Source organism: Canis lupus, chromosome X (genome assembly GCF_003254725.2).
Source record: "Canis lupus dingo isolate Sandy chromosome X, ASM325472v2, whole genome shotgun sequence".
NCBI classification, from domain to species: Eukaryota; Metazoa; Chordata; class Mammalia; order Carnivora; family Canidae; genus Canis; species Canis lupus.
In genome coordinates this window covers 111,498,573-111,513,244 of record NC_064281.1, presented here as the reverse complement: position 1 = coordinate 111,513,244, position 14,672 = coordinate 111,498,573, and the positions used below count along the sequence as shown (strand labels likewise).

The 14,672-nt window shown below is 39.4% G+C and overlaps 1 long non-coding RNA gene across 12 annotated transcripts in view; it reads left to right on the top strand.

Annotated features, from left to right (window-relative positions):
- The window catches only part of LOC112668469 (uncharacterized), a 135,541-nt gene that overhangs the window by 55,437 nt on the left and 65,432 nt on the right, over nucleotides 1–14,672 (top strand). For 6 of the 12 annotated variants that reach the window (XR_003141706.3, XR_004813045.2, XR_004813042.2 and 3 more), the window contains 2 exons: nucleotides 6,805–6,920; nucleotides 8,201–9,061. The exons of the other annotated variants lie outside the window; for them this stretch is intronic. This is a non-coding gene — a long non-coding RNA (uncharacterized LOC112668469). Of the gene's footprint in view, nucleotides 1–6,804; nucleotides 6,921–8,200; nucleotides 9,062–14,672 lie in introns of those variants that run through there. 12 annotated transcript variants of the gene reach the window in all.

Here is a 14,672-nt window from a genome sequence, read left to right as displayed (position 1 = left end):
GTTCTTCTCCTGTCACTGTATTCTTTTCACTGGGCTAATTAGCTGCCTATAATTTCTTAGGGGAATTAAGGTACAATGACATTTGAATTGGTGACAATGACATTTGAATTGCTGTGTTGAGCTCCTCATTTCTTGCTTCCTCCTTGCCTTCAGTAATATTTTATTAAATGAATGTTCTGTCCCAGGCACCACCCTGAGCTCTGGCAATGCAACGGTGAACCAGAGAGACATAGCACCTGCTATCATGACGCTTACAGTCTAGTAATCCAAAAGACATTAATGAAATGATCACCCAAGTCTTAGAATGTATAATATCAACAAAATAAGTGCTGAAAGTGCCCTGAGCTCTGATATAGTCTGAGGGACCAAGGAAGGCTTCCCCCACAAATTATGCTTTAGCTGAGGTTTGAAAGATGAGCTGGAGTTCACAAGACACAGAGAGGTGGGGCAAGAGCCAGAGAGTATCTTAGGAAGAGTAAAGAAACAAGCAAAGGCCCTTTTTTGCAGAGAGGTAGTGTCTTACTAGGTGCCAGAATTTGCACACATCTGTCATTTGAATTCTCTCAACAGTCCTCCCTACCAAGTAGCTAAGAACCCCATTTTACAGATGAGGACATTGAAGCACAGAGAGTTACTAGCAGTATGACCCCGGGTAAGCATAAGAGCTGGCATTTAAAGCCAGAATTGAACGCCTCTAAGGCAGTGGTTCTCAGTTGGACCCCTTCCCCTCAGGCACATTTGGCAATATCTGGAAACAATTTTAATTGTCACAACTTGAGGGGTGGTGTGCTACTGGGTTGAGGCCAGGGATGCTGCTAAAATCTTACAATGCACAGGACAGGCATCACAATAAACAGTCTAGCCCCAAATTTCAGTAGTGCCAACATTGAGAAGCTCTGGCACTATTGAAATTTCAGTTAAGCTCAAACTCAAGCTTTGCACACATTTGTCTTTCCCCCAAGAGGTTTCTCAGTCCTTTGTGCAAATAGACTTCTGGTCAGTCAGCTCCAGTTAGCTGTACATGCCATAGTGAGCATGGACTGGACTTGAGCAGGGACCTCTGCAACTCAGCACACCAGCTGGTGATGCTCACCAGCTTTGTATTATCAATCCCATCTCCCAGATGAAGAAACAGAGCTTAAATAACATGCCTCAAGTCACAGAAACCGCAGTGACAGAGCACACGAGTCCAGCTCTTTTCAAATTGGATCTGATGCCATTTGCCCTTCATAAGGGCAACCCTTCAAAGGACAAATTCTTAATCTCAGCTTCTTCAGCTAAAACTGGCGAAGGCTGGAGATGTAGGTCTGGATCTGGACTGCTGGAGTGCTATCAAGTGTTTATCAAGTTGAGTGCCTGCATTATTTTTTTAAGAGTTTAAAAATCAGCCCCGCATTTTTCAGCTTGAATTCTCTTGTGAGGCTCAAAGCACACCAGACACACAATCTGCTGTTTGTGTAGAGAATGTGTCAGGAGAGAAAAGAATAGCACCCACATGCGAGCATCTGCTTGAAAAATCCATCTCACCATTAACCATACAATTGAGTGAGAAAAACATCTGTGCCTGCTATTGCAGATGTAATCATAAAACCCAAATGCAGCGATGGAACAAACTGGAAGGGGGCAGAGGACAAGAAACAGGAGAAACACGTAGCTTTAGTGTCAGAAAGGGATAGGTCTGTGTCTACACTTCTGCATTGAATACTCTTGCCTTCATCTTTCAAACACTACACCATCTGTAAGAAACAGCAAGATCGTAAGCAGGCAGATTATGCAAGACAGCTCCAAGGAAGCAATAAACAAGGCAGAGGAATCCCAGAGACTGCAAATCAACAGCAAAAAATATACCTAACTCTGTGTTGGTGGCATTTCAGTGTTAAGGCTGATGACTTGGAATCATGGAGCTGGAGAATGTAAAAAATGGCAAAGCCAAAGGGCCTTCAGAGATCAACTAGTTCAAGCCCCAGTCTTACCCATGAGGCCACTGTGGCCCACAGAGGGATGTGACTGCCCAGGGTCACACAGCTAGTTAGTGGCAGATGATTCTGGGCAGTTCTGGGGAAACATTTTTTTCCCATACTGGCAAGAGAAGGGGCACTTCGCAGAACCTTACAAATAGCTGAGAACATCAGCTTGAAAGCATAGCTGCATTGCAGCAATATAAATGTACACTTTGATTCTGGGAGCCAAAGCCAATGCTGATTACCCATCTTTGTCCAAAGTGCTGAGGTGTAAGTCTGCCACTCGAAGTGCAAGAGAAACACATACTAGATCTCAGCAAGTGACACTGCACATCTGCTTTGAAAACATCCCAAATGTAAATGTGGCCCTAGGTCTGCTGGGCTGCCCGTCTTAAAGTAGCACACAGTGTTAATCTAAAGATGGGAAGAAAGAGCAACCAACCAGGCCCATGGCACCCCATGAAGAACCTACATCCAGGGAGTCAGGATGGCTTTAGCTTCTGGTTCTGCCTAGAACTAGCTATATGATCGAGAAGCAAATAAAGACCACTGGACTTGAGCCCTTTAAAACCTTATCTCTTCAGGGTAAAAAGGATAAGAAGAAGCAAGAGGAATGGAGAAAATAGAGAAATGTATGGGAAGAGGTGGTGGGACACAGCAGGGTAGTCCTCTCTCCCTGCCCCTTGGCCTCAATTAGCAGCATAACTAGCAATATTTTATGGAGCCCAGACAATGCCCCTCTTAAATCTGGTCTTGGCTGCATCATTCATTTGATGGCCATTTGTGACTATTTTTTTTGGGGGGGGGATATCTCTTCAAATCTTTTGCCCATTTTTATTGGTTGGTTGTTTTCTTATTAATGAATTATAAGAGGTATTTATACATCCTAGATATAAGTACTTTTGTCTGATGTAAGTGCTATGAATATTTTCTCCAAGTTTTGTCTTTTCTTTTTATCAACAATACCTTTTAAACAATAAAAGTTTAAAAAAATAAAAAATAAAAGTTTTAAGTTTTAATGACATCAAATTTATAACTTTTTAAATATTTTTGTGCTTCTTGTGTTCTATTTATGAACTTTTGCCTACCCCAAAGTCACAAAGATTTTCTCCTGTCTTTTTCTAGATGTTTTAGAGTTTGGAGTTTTACATTTAGGTCCATCTAGAATCCATTTACATTGATTATCTATCTTGAGTTGATTTTTACGTGTGACATAAGGTAGAAGTTGGTGTTCACTTTTTTTTTTTTCCTATATTGATATCCAGTTAATCGGGCACTATTTTGTGAAAGACTATTTTCCCCTCCACTAAATTGCTTTGGCACCTTTGATCAATTGACCACATATGTGTGACATCTTTCATTTTTTAGCAAATTTATCCTTCAAGGACATAATCAAGAAGGATTTAATCTATGTGTACATTTGCCCTAATTATGTCTTGGTGGGGCTCAACTCATGAGGTCTGACTGTCTAGGACTTAACAGTTCTGCCCACAGGTGAAGGAGAATAGGACAGGAGGCTACTCAGAAGAGTAATTGGAACAGACACATACAATTGGGACAGTCCTTTTCTGCATTTCACGTGCATCACATCATTGATCTTTCAGAACAACCCTGTGAAAAAGCGATCAATATGATCCCCATGATTTAAAGTGAAGCTCTGAGAGGTTATCTTATCTAAGGTCACACAGAGCTGGAGGAGTTGGAATCTGAACCTGGACTCTGATGCCAGAGCTGTGCCTTCAGTTACTGTTTTCTGTTGCCCCATTACTTTTACCTCCATAATGCTTGATGAATACCAAAAGGTTCAGTCTTTCTACATTGATTACTTTTATTTTTATGTTTAATCTTTATGGTCTTTAACAGCTTTTGCACCAGTGCTCTTATTTGGTGTTTCACAACCTAGCAAGACAAGCAGAAGAGTTCCTACTATCCTCATTTTACTGATAAAGAAACTGAGAATCCCGTGGAGATAAGCGACTTGTCTAAGTTCACACACCTAGTATGCAGTGGAGCGAAGACTAAAACCTAGGTCCTCTGATAACCTGCTACTTGTTTTCAAATTAAAAGCCATTGATATAATAATCATCGTGTCTTAATATTATGTCTCACCATGTTCAGATGGAGCATATAGCTTCACTAAGGTCTCTAAATATTTTCTTTAATAATTCTTTCCCCAAATTGTGAGCATCCTAGTCTCACTCTCTGGACCACTGGTATAGAGACAGCTGCTCCCATGACCTTTCAAATGATGTCACTTTAGCAGGCTTTTAAAACAGAATGGGCCAAAGAAAAATTCCTGAGAGGAAGAACATGTTACCTTGAAGAGTAATCAATTACGTGAATGGTTTCCCTGCCTGTTATACCATGGATTATGCTTTCATTTTTCATATTAATGTTCTTTATGTTTTTCAATTAGTCACGGCAAATTACCTGTCCTTCGCCTTGGCAAGGGCAGCTCAGTGGTCCTCAGTGGAGTATTTTCCAAGTTCTGTCTGGTGAATTCTTGATCAAATTCTTCTTGCGGTGTTAATGTGTAATTTTTTGAATGAATGAATGTATTCCGTTTGACACCATCTCATTCATGTAGGAAATTGCCTATTGAATAAGGAATCGGAGAAATCTGCCTTTCTTTTTTTGCAATGGTGCATTGTAAAAAAAAATTATTTTAGCTTTAATATAAAAAAAAAGAATTAGAACATTAAAGAAAATTAAAATTCGTCTAATATTTCTTAGTCCTTCTAACAGAGAAGGCTTGTGGCGTGGAGCATACAAAACAGCAGATACTCCAAAATCCGTGTCTACCTCCGTTTCTCCCTGCTGGGTCCTGGCAAAGTGCCTGCCCCTCCTCTGCACTCCATCCCACTGCCTCTCATATTTCCCATACCACAATACCTAACTATCTGCATTTTAATAGCCTGTTTAATAGTCAGTTCCTGCCCCCTTCCCCTGAGTGTGTGAGATGTTCTGGGACAGGAATGATGTCTTAATCAGGACTGAATCTCTACCTCTTCACACACTGCACAGCACAGAATTAAGTGCTTAGTAAGTTGTAGTTTCTTACTACAGCTGAGTGAACGAAGCCATTTGCCTTTGGAAAACACAAGTACATGGTTGTTAGCTACAGCCTTATCTCACGAAGTAGGCTTTCCTCAGTCTGTAATTTAACCATTATGTTGTATTTCCACAATCCTCTCTGAGTGGGAAAACCAAATAGCTTCTCTGACCTTGAGGATCTCATAGTCTAACAAAACTCTGGCGAATGTTACCTTTCTAAAGGCCATATGGTAGCCTCCCTTCAAAACACTGTCGGAGCTACCATTTTCCTTTTCCCTTGATGTGTGAAATCATCTTTAAAATCCGCAAACTCCTTCAAATACCTCTAGGAAGGTGCCTTAGAAATCAAATACTTTGTTCTCACAGGCTGATAAGTTCTTCAGAAAGACAGAATATGGTGGGAGCAGGGGGGATGCCTCTTCCTCAGACTAGTTTCATTATATTTTGTAGTATTTTTGGCTGGAGGGTGCACTGTAGAAACTACAACTCAAGGCCTACCCACAATTATATCTTTGGTCTTCACCAGAGAATAATTTTAACTGAGTTCTTTTTTTTTAAAGATTTTATTTATATATTCATGACAGACACACACACACAGAGAGAGAGAGAGAGAGAGAGAGAGGCAGAGACACAGGCAGAGGGAGAGGCAGGCTCCATGTAGGGAACCTGACTTGGGACTGGATCCCAAGACTGCAGGATCACGCCCCGGGCCGAAGGGCCACTGGGGATGCCCCTAGAGAATAATTTTAATGTCTTTACACTCCCTTCCTTTCCTAGTGTCATTTTATGACTTTGGGGAGGGGAGAGAGAGCCTCTGTGGACTCTGAGTCTCCCTAAAGATCTCTGAGTCATTCTTAAACCAGTATCTTTACCACTGAAATTCTTCATTGCTATTAATAATTCTGGCAGTAAACCAGGGTGGAGAGTTCTAAAAGAAAATGCTATTATATGTTCAAGCTTTAGGTTAATTAAGCCAAACAAATGATAAAAAAAAAAGTAGATCTGAAAATATCTCTAATTTTTACGCATTATGCAAACAAATGAATACAAATAATATCCAGAGTGAGTGCTCACTTGACTTGAGATACAACTAAACTGCAAAAGGCCTGAAAAAGAGCCTATGAGGTCTCTCTTTCCAGAGAAGTCTTTAAATGACACTCGTTGCTGGTGGAATAGCGTGTGAAAACCATCAGAGGATAGTAGGATTGAAGAGCTGGAAAAAAAAAAAGCTTGAAAGAATGTCTGTTTTCCTCGGCTTCAGTACAATGTAGGATCAGTGCAGTTTGGTACAATGCAGGATTATTTGCCCTTCCCTAGAACTCTCCAGGAAACAGAAATGCCACATAGCCCTCGGTCCCCATTCTTGCAATTTAACACATCAACAAGGAAAGTTCCTTACTATGACTAAAGAACACTTTCTGTTTTGCTTTAATGTGATTTCAGTTCCTTTTATTGTGATGTTTTGCTGCAAAGAATTCAACAAATCCCTATTCTTTTTATGGAAAATTTCCATGCCCTTTAAAACCATAAATAAGAGATGCCTGGATGGCTCAGTTGGCTAAGTGTTTGCCTGGAATCTAGCCCCACATTGGAGAGCTGGCTTCTCCCTCTCCCCCTCCCCTCTGCTCATGTGCTCTCTTGCTCTCTCTCACTCGTTCTATCTTAAACAAAAATTTTTAAAAAACATAAATAAGACGACTCTTATCCTCATAATCTTGATTAGACAAAATCTATCTAGTTCATTTTATTCTTATTCCCTTTAATTTTACTTCATTATTCCTATTTAAAGACCAAAACAAGAACAGCTCCAGAATCTACTTTATTCCTGGTTCTCAGAACTACTGGAGACTGATACAGACTGGATCCTTCACCCACAAAGTCACTATATCATGCCCACAACTGCATGTAAGTAATTGCCTGGTTTGGAAAAAAAATTCAGATATACAAAGAGTCCTGGAGAGAGGCAGGCTGTCTTGTGTGTGTGTGTGTGTGTGTGTGTGTGTCTGTGTGCATGTGTGTGTGTGTGTGTTCCATTAAGGGTTAGAATTGAGTCGACATGCAAATTTTGTAGCATTAACTCTGAAGTGGTCAATTTCAAAAATGAAAGAACTTAAGGGCAGCTAATTTGGAGATATAAATCTGATGAGAAAAAATAGGATTTTTCAGATTCCTAGAGAAGGCAAATCCCTATCAGTCGAAATGCCCACCAGACAGAAAGTTCAACAGTGTAACACAAATGTGGCAGAGTAGAAAAGAGGGAGCTAAGGTTTATATTTTGTGTGATGTTGGATACGTCTCTTAATCTCGATCATCCCATAGTAAATACCTCTCGGAATGGTGTTCCAGATGACAGTTCTTCCTCTGGGAATGGCCTCAATATGCAGGGATGACAGGCCACTAGTGTTCATGTTAATACTTTGAGATCCTGATCCCTTTGCCATGGTTATTTGCTCCAGGGGCGGGCGCAGGATCCAAACCAAGTAAATACAATTCTTTCAGGATTGTAAATCTTGAACAGAAAGGCACAATGTACTGTTTGCAGTTTGGTGTCGAGTCTTTATTTGATTTCATTATGCCTAGCCCATCTGCAGTTAGTTCTTTACCTGTCTTTAACTTGACATTAATTGATTGATTGATTGATTGATTGATTTCCTTCTGGACAGGATCTTTGTCATATGTCCCCCTATAGGCAAACAAAAAAAAATCTTTTATATTGATGTAAATATTCATTAGTTTTATTATGATGGTGAAGTCAGGAATGTATCCCTATATCTAAAATCATCAATTTTTGCACTTTAAACATGTACAGAATATTATATGTCAATTAAACCTCAATAAACCTGTAAAAAATAGTTATGGAAGCCTGTTGGAAAGAGTAATTAATCTTGACTGGGGTGAATATGGGAGAGATTTGTTTCAGATAAGAAAGTTTTATGGTTTTCCAATTAGCTCCAAGGACTTTGTGCCACTCTCACTGTCTTCCTCCAAGGGAAACTGCTCTTTCTGTAGTCTCTGCTAATAAAAACGTCAGCAGGCTGCTTCTTGAGCAAGGGATAGTACTTACTGTATCATCACTGGACCACCTGACCTAAGAATGGCTAATCCTATTAGGTGATTAGCTAGACCAGTCAAATTCTTTCCAGCCAGAAATTGATTGGATAATAAGGTGATCTTCTTGTTGGTAGCAGGAGAAAATGTTTGGAATGAAGAAAGAAAAATCAAGATGCCATGAGAGAAAGAGAGCCCTGCATCTACAATGACACCCAGACAAACAGAGCATCGGATCAGTTACTATGGCAACTTACAATGACTCCATGATTTAGGGTAACCTGAGTGAGACTGTAACTTTCTAATTAAAACACTTGAATCATCCTAACTTAGCACTGCATTGTTAAAATGCCCACTTGGGTCAGGAGCAGCACCGGATCTGATGAAATGTTTCTCTCTTGTCATTCCCACTTCTTGCCAAATAAGGACAGTTCTTTAGCAGTGGCAAACATACTGGTGTCTTGCAGCTTTAAAGAAATGTGCCCCAAGTGACGCTGTACAGGATTATTTTCAAGCAAGTTGTTTTAGGTCACTTTCAGAGTAGATATTCCAAATTCACCTGTTTGGCTATGAAACAGTTTTATTCCTTTTTTGGCAGGGGGATAGTGGTGGACCAATACTGGATATTCTATTTGCCCATTTTCTGACCTTCTCTGCCCTTCTTTAAGTCCTGGTAGACTGACATGATTGACTGGCTCATCCAGGCTCCATTTGGGAGAGCCTCTGGGAAGCTCTTGCAGAACACTGGTCAGAGGGAGGAGGAAGAGTTGAAAGGGGGTGCTGTTGGTCAGGGCCTGTCTCCTCTACCTAAGACTATAGTTCCTATAGGGCCCCTCTTCGATAGCTCTCTCTGTATTCCATTAATGGTTGCCTTCCTTGTCCCTTTAGGTTTAGGGATGATAATGGCTTCCACCATTGCTAAAATCTATGATACTTCACTATTCCATATTGGTTACCTTACTTTTAAGTAGTTCTTTTATTAAACTCTTTTCAAATACTCCTTTGAATATGTCATCTCTTTCTAGTGGGATCCTGACACAGGGGGCTGTTCAAATTTAACTGTGTAAGTTTGGAACTTTTCTACAAACCTTCTAAGTGACAGTAAAGGCCAACATATACCTCCTATTATAGACACAAGGAATCTGTTTGCCTTTGTATCTTTTATCTCTAACACGATATCTGGCATAGAGCAGATGCTCATCAAAAGTGTACCAAAAGATATATTTTAATGAATAAATGAATTTAAATTCATGTGAATTCTGCAATTAATGCTTGAATAAAGGTTTTCTGATATTTTACATGAACTATTCTAATCTGTGACAGAAAACCAGCAGTGAGCAACCTCAGTAGTAATCTGAGGAATGCAAATTAAAATAGCAATGCTGTAATATTCTGCACCTATTAAATAAACTAATTTAAACTATCACACCAAATGCTGGTATTGTAGCAAAACTGTATATTCAAATACTGCTGCTGGTAGCCATATAAATTCGCATAGCCCATTTAAAAAGCAATATGGCAATATTAATCAAAAACCATAAAAATGACCTAGTAATCTCACTCTTTGGGATTCACCCTAAGGATATATTTGAAGAGAAGCAAAAAGGCCATATGCACGAAGATGTTTAATGAAACAATACCTATAACATCAGGAAAATGGGAAACAACATAAAAGGCACAATGTGCATTCCAGTGCATCCACCCAACGGAACCCTCTGCTCCCTCCCAAGAAAAAATGTTTCCTATAGAGGTGACAGCAAAAGAGAAGAGAGCTCCACATATAAAAAGAAAGAGCAAATCTGGGGACATAGGTACAAACAAAGAGAAGACAATGTGAAGACACAGGGAGAAGGTGGCCGTCTACAAGCCATGGAGAGAGGCCTGGAATAGACCCTTGCCTCATGGCTTTCAGAAGGAACCAACCCTGCCAATACTATGATCTCAGAGAACTATAAGAAAATAAACCTGTCGCTTAAGTCACCCATTCTATGGTATTTTGTTATGGTAACCCTAACAAACTAATACTGAAGCAAAATTTAAAATTGTGAGTGTGCTGTAACTAGCAAAATATAGCTATGTGTCAAGAAACAAAGACAAAAAGTGAATATGCAAAAACAAAAATGCCCTAAATTAGTTATGGTCATGGGAAATGTGTGATTCCTTTATCTTGTCAAATGCTACAATAGCTGCATTTATCCATTTAAAAAAACGAACTAGGGGTGGTGGAAGGGGAGGAGGGCGGGGGGTGGGGGTGAATGGGTGATGGGCACTGAAGGGGGCACTTGACGGGATGAGCACTGGGTGTTATTCTGTATGTTGGTAAATTGAACACCAATAAAAAATTAATTTACTTAAAAAAATAAAAATAAAAAATAAAAATTTCCCATCATCTCTGGCAGATGAAACTAGAAAAAAAAATAAAAAATAAAAAAATAAAAATAAAAAATTTGCCACAGGGAGGGAAAATAAATGTGTATCAAAGATTTATTGCAGCAGCATCTATGAAAAACAGATTTGGTGGCAGTAGACTATGTACTTATGATGAAATGTATCCTAATTTTCTCTCTCTCCCTCTCTTTCACACAATTCCAATAGTTTTGCATGCTGTACTTGTGTAGTCATTTGGTTTTTGTTTTGTTTTGTTTTGTTTTTTGTGTAGTCATTTGTAAATGATGATGATCTGTTGAATGGCAAAAACATTTAATTAACATGTATGTTGTACTTCATATTTTTTTTTCTTCTGAGGAATAAAGCTTTATTCCTTTCTCCTGAGGAATAGGCTGGAAACAGTTGAACACTTCATGCTGCTGAACCGCAGCTCTACAGCTGGACCTTGTCCCTGCTTAGCAACACTCTTAGGCATCCCTAGAGAATTTTGACTGGTTCTCAGCTTCTTCAGACCTCTCCTTTGAACACCTGGGGTCATCAGCTTGTGTACCTATAGAGTCAGTCGTTGCAAACCAAATCTGACCTCAGGCAGAGAATTGTAAACAAGACAGACATTTTAGCAAGGTACCTTATTGTGAGTGCACCCGTAACCTTGTGTTACAGCCGTCTCTCATAATTGGATCTTGTCTTTTTTGTGCTTGAAGCTATATATTAATGATGTATCAAGTACTTCAGCCCCCTCAGAAGCCCCTGTCTTATTCTCTAAACCGTAATCTAGAGTTTGTGATCCTACTACCTTCAGTAATGCTATCCTATCTGGTCTCCCTCATCCTGGAATTGCCCCTAACTCCAATAGCTACCACCAAATCCATTTGAAGACCACCTGCAACCTGAAAAAAAAAACAACAACTCTGAATCCTTAAAATGCACATGCATGAATTCCATGCTCTCTTCTCTGGGAGTGGAATCCATAAATATGCATTTTATAAGCTTCCCAGGTTATTCTGAAAAACACTTGAGTTCAAGAACAATTGTTCACAGCAGCTGGAAAGATCTTCCTAAACTTCAAATCTGACAGACACCTCACTTCTCTGCTTTAAAACCTTCAATTTCTCATAACATCCAAGTGTAAGTCCAAAACGCTTAAGACAGTTGGCAAGATCTTCCAGGATCTGACTCCTGTCTGCTTGTCCACCCTCATGTCTTTCTGCTCCCTGTTGGCCCAGTGAAACTCAAATGCTGCAAGTTTTCTGTACCTACCATGCTGCTGTATGCCTCCATGTCTCTTCTTAGGCCTTGTCTGCTTGGTGAATATCCATTCTTCAAAACCCTACTCAAGTGCCCTGTACCAACACTATAAAGCCTTTACACAACACACACAGAGTCTCCAGACAGTTAATGCTCTTTCTATATCCTTGCTATGTATGTCATTCTGCTGTTGCATTTAACTCAGAGAAACTCCATTTCTTTTATTTATTTTTACAACTCTTCTACCCATCTCCTGTCACTACTCCTCTCTCCACTAGGCTGTGAGTTCATAGAAGGCAAGGACACTGTCTTAATCTCCATACTCAGAGCAACTTACACATAATAGGTGCCTTATAAATGTTAACTAGAACACATTTGCACTCTTTAAAGCATGCAGATTCCAGTAAAACTCTTTCTGTTATGATAGTTAATTTCATGTGTTGATTAGCCACAGGTTGCCAGATTAAACATTTAGGACCTGAATAGAACAAATGGTGGAGGAAGGAGAAATTCAACCCTTTTTCTTTCTGCCTGGTTACTTGAGCTGGGACATGGATTTTCTTCTGCCTTTAGTGCTCCCAGTTCTTAGGCCTTTAGGCTCAGACTAGAGTCTGCAACATTATCTTTCAGGATATGTATATATCCTGAATTTATATATATCTTCCCATTGTTTCCATTTCTCTGGGGGAACCACTGAACCCTAATACATCCATGATACACTAATCCGGGAACAATTTTCCAACTATCTTGCCTTTTGGATTGCTACTTCATGCATGCTACTTCCTCTCCATAAAGTTTACTAGCTCTACATGACAAAATTAGATTTATTTTTCAAGTGCGACTTCTGGCACACAGCACATCTCTTTGCACCTCTATTGTTGCTATTATCATGCTCGGTTTAACATCACAGTTGATTGAGGACCTATAGTTTTATTCAACATGTGTTCAAGGATTGCCACATAGTAGGTGCTCACTGGGTAACTATCAGATTAATTACTGACCATAGACATGGTGTTCTTTTGCAAAAGTCATGAAATCTTATTTGATCAGAAACCTAGAAATGGTTTCCTTTATTCAGCAAAGACTGTAAATAGTATGTAACATTGATTTTATTTTTTTTAGATTAAACTGTGACATTGATTTTCAAGTATTTTGCTTCCCCTTGTCAGTTCTTGATTAGATGGTTCAATGTAATCCATCATTTTAGTATTTGATCATTTTCAAAATGAATTAGTTCCAAGTCTACATGGTAAACAGGTTACTATTCAGGAAGCGCAAATAATTCTGATTTGAAAAGTGATGCCTTTAGATGTTATCTTGTGCTCTTTAAAAGATTGAGATAAAATATTAAACTTCATTTAACTTGTCTCACACCAAAAAGTGCTTTGGGATGAAAGGAAGAGGGTGGGAAGGAAGATAATTAGCATTCCCTGAGATCCTGTTATGTTCTCATTGTAACACAACAATATGGGTATTACTGTCCCCTTGAACGTTAAAGACAGTGCAGCTATTATATTAATTCCCATTTTGGAAATGCAAAGAAAGCAAGTTAAGGAATATGAAGTATATTTCTATCACTCAACTCAACTAGAAGAGGAAGGATTCAAATTTAAGTCTGGCAGCCACTAAGACTGTACACTTTCCAGTAAACTAACTGCATCATCTGCCTTAGAGCTATTAAGCCTTTCCCAATAGCAAGATAAACAATGAAAATAAACTGTTAAGTAAAACCTTTGCCACAGAGAGATAAATACCTGATCTTCTGTTTATGTTTTCAACTTTCAGTCTGAGCTATCCATTCAACAAATAGGTATTGAGGGATTCTCCATGTGTATGCCACTGTGCTGGGGAGGTGGGGGTACAGCAAGTTGAGAGACTAGCACAGTCTCTGCATTCAAGGAGTATACATTTGAGAGGGAGATTTTAAACAATAATTACAAAGCAAATCACTCATTACTATTTTCAGTAAATGCTACAAAGGAGAAGAACAGGGTGTTGTGGATCATAGACATGGGCCTGACCTCCTCTAGATGTCAGAGAAGGCTTCTCTGAGGATGTATCTTTTAGAAATAAGATTTGGAGGTGGCAAAGAGTTGACTAGGCAAAGGATGGAGAGAGAGTTACAGACAGTGGGGACAGCGTGTGAAGATCCTTTGAGTCAGGAAAGAACACCGAGTTTTAGGAGAACTGAAAGAAGATAAAAAGACAGACAGAGGTAGACATCCTTAGCCTCTGCAGTGCTAAGCTTCTTCAAGTCAGAACTGGGTCCAGCCAGTTAGTGAAGAATATGTCCATACTCAGTTGCAAGGAAAACAGGGACAGCTGGTGAGATGAGCAACAAAGTGGGTACATGCCACAGTTCGTTTACTCTGGAAAACAACCCAACATGGCAAAGAATTCCAGGCCCTTCACTTCTGAGTCATCAACACCATCCTGTGTTCCCAGGGAACTTCGAGGCTCTGCTCTTGTATTTGAGATGAGAGCTGCCCAACTTCCTTCTTATCATGCCTATTTTTTAACCTACTCAGAGTATCTATCACGTGAACTAAACCTAGAAGGGTTACCTCCTAGCTTTGAGCTAAGTAAACTGTTCTCCAGAAGTTTTCTATTCCTAACTCTATTTCTATATTCTAGCCAGGAATGGTAGATGCAATCTCTCAGGGCCACATTTAGTGTAAAAAAGACACAATTCGCTGAAGAATTTTATTGTTTTCTGAGTCTCAGTGCTCTGAACAATAAGGAAATCAATAAAGTGCTGGTTTATGAGGATTAGAGTATAAGCTGAAGTTGATCAAATTCTCAGGGAAGTCATCTAGAAAGAATACATTTCGATAAGTTAAAGTTGTAAGTCAAGGCCCAACAGCAGAACAAACCGTGTAGCCTTTCAGGCCAACCAATTTCCAATTTTTATTCTTGAAAAGTAGTGTAAAATGATCATTATAAATGAAAAAAAACATGACATGAGTAATCATT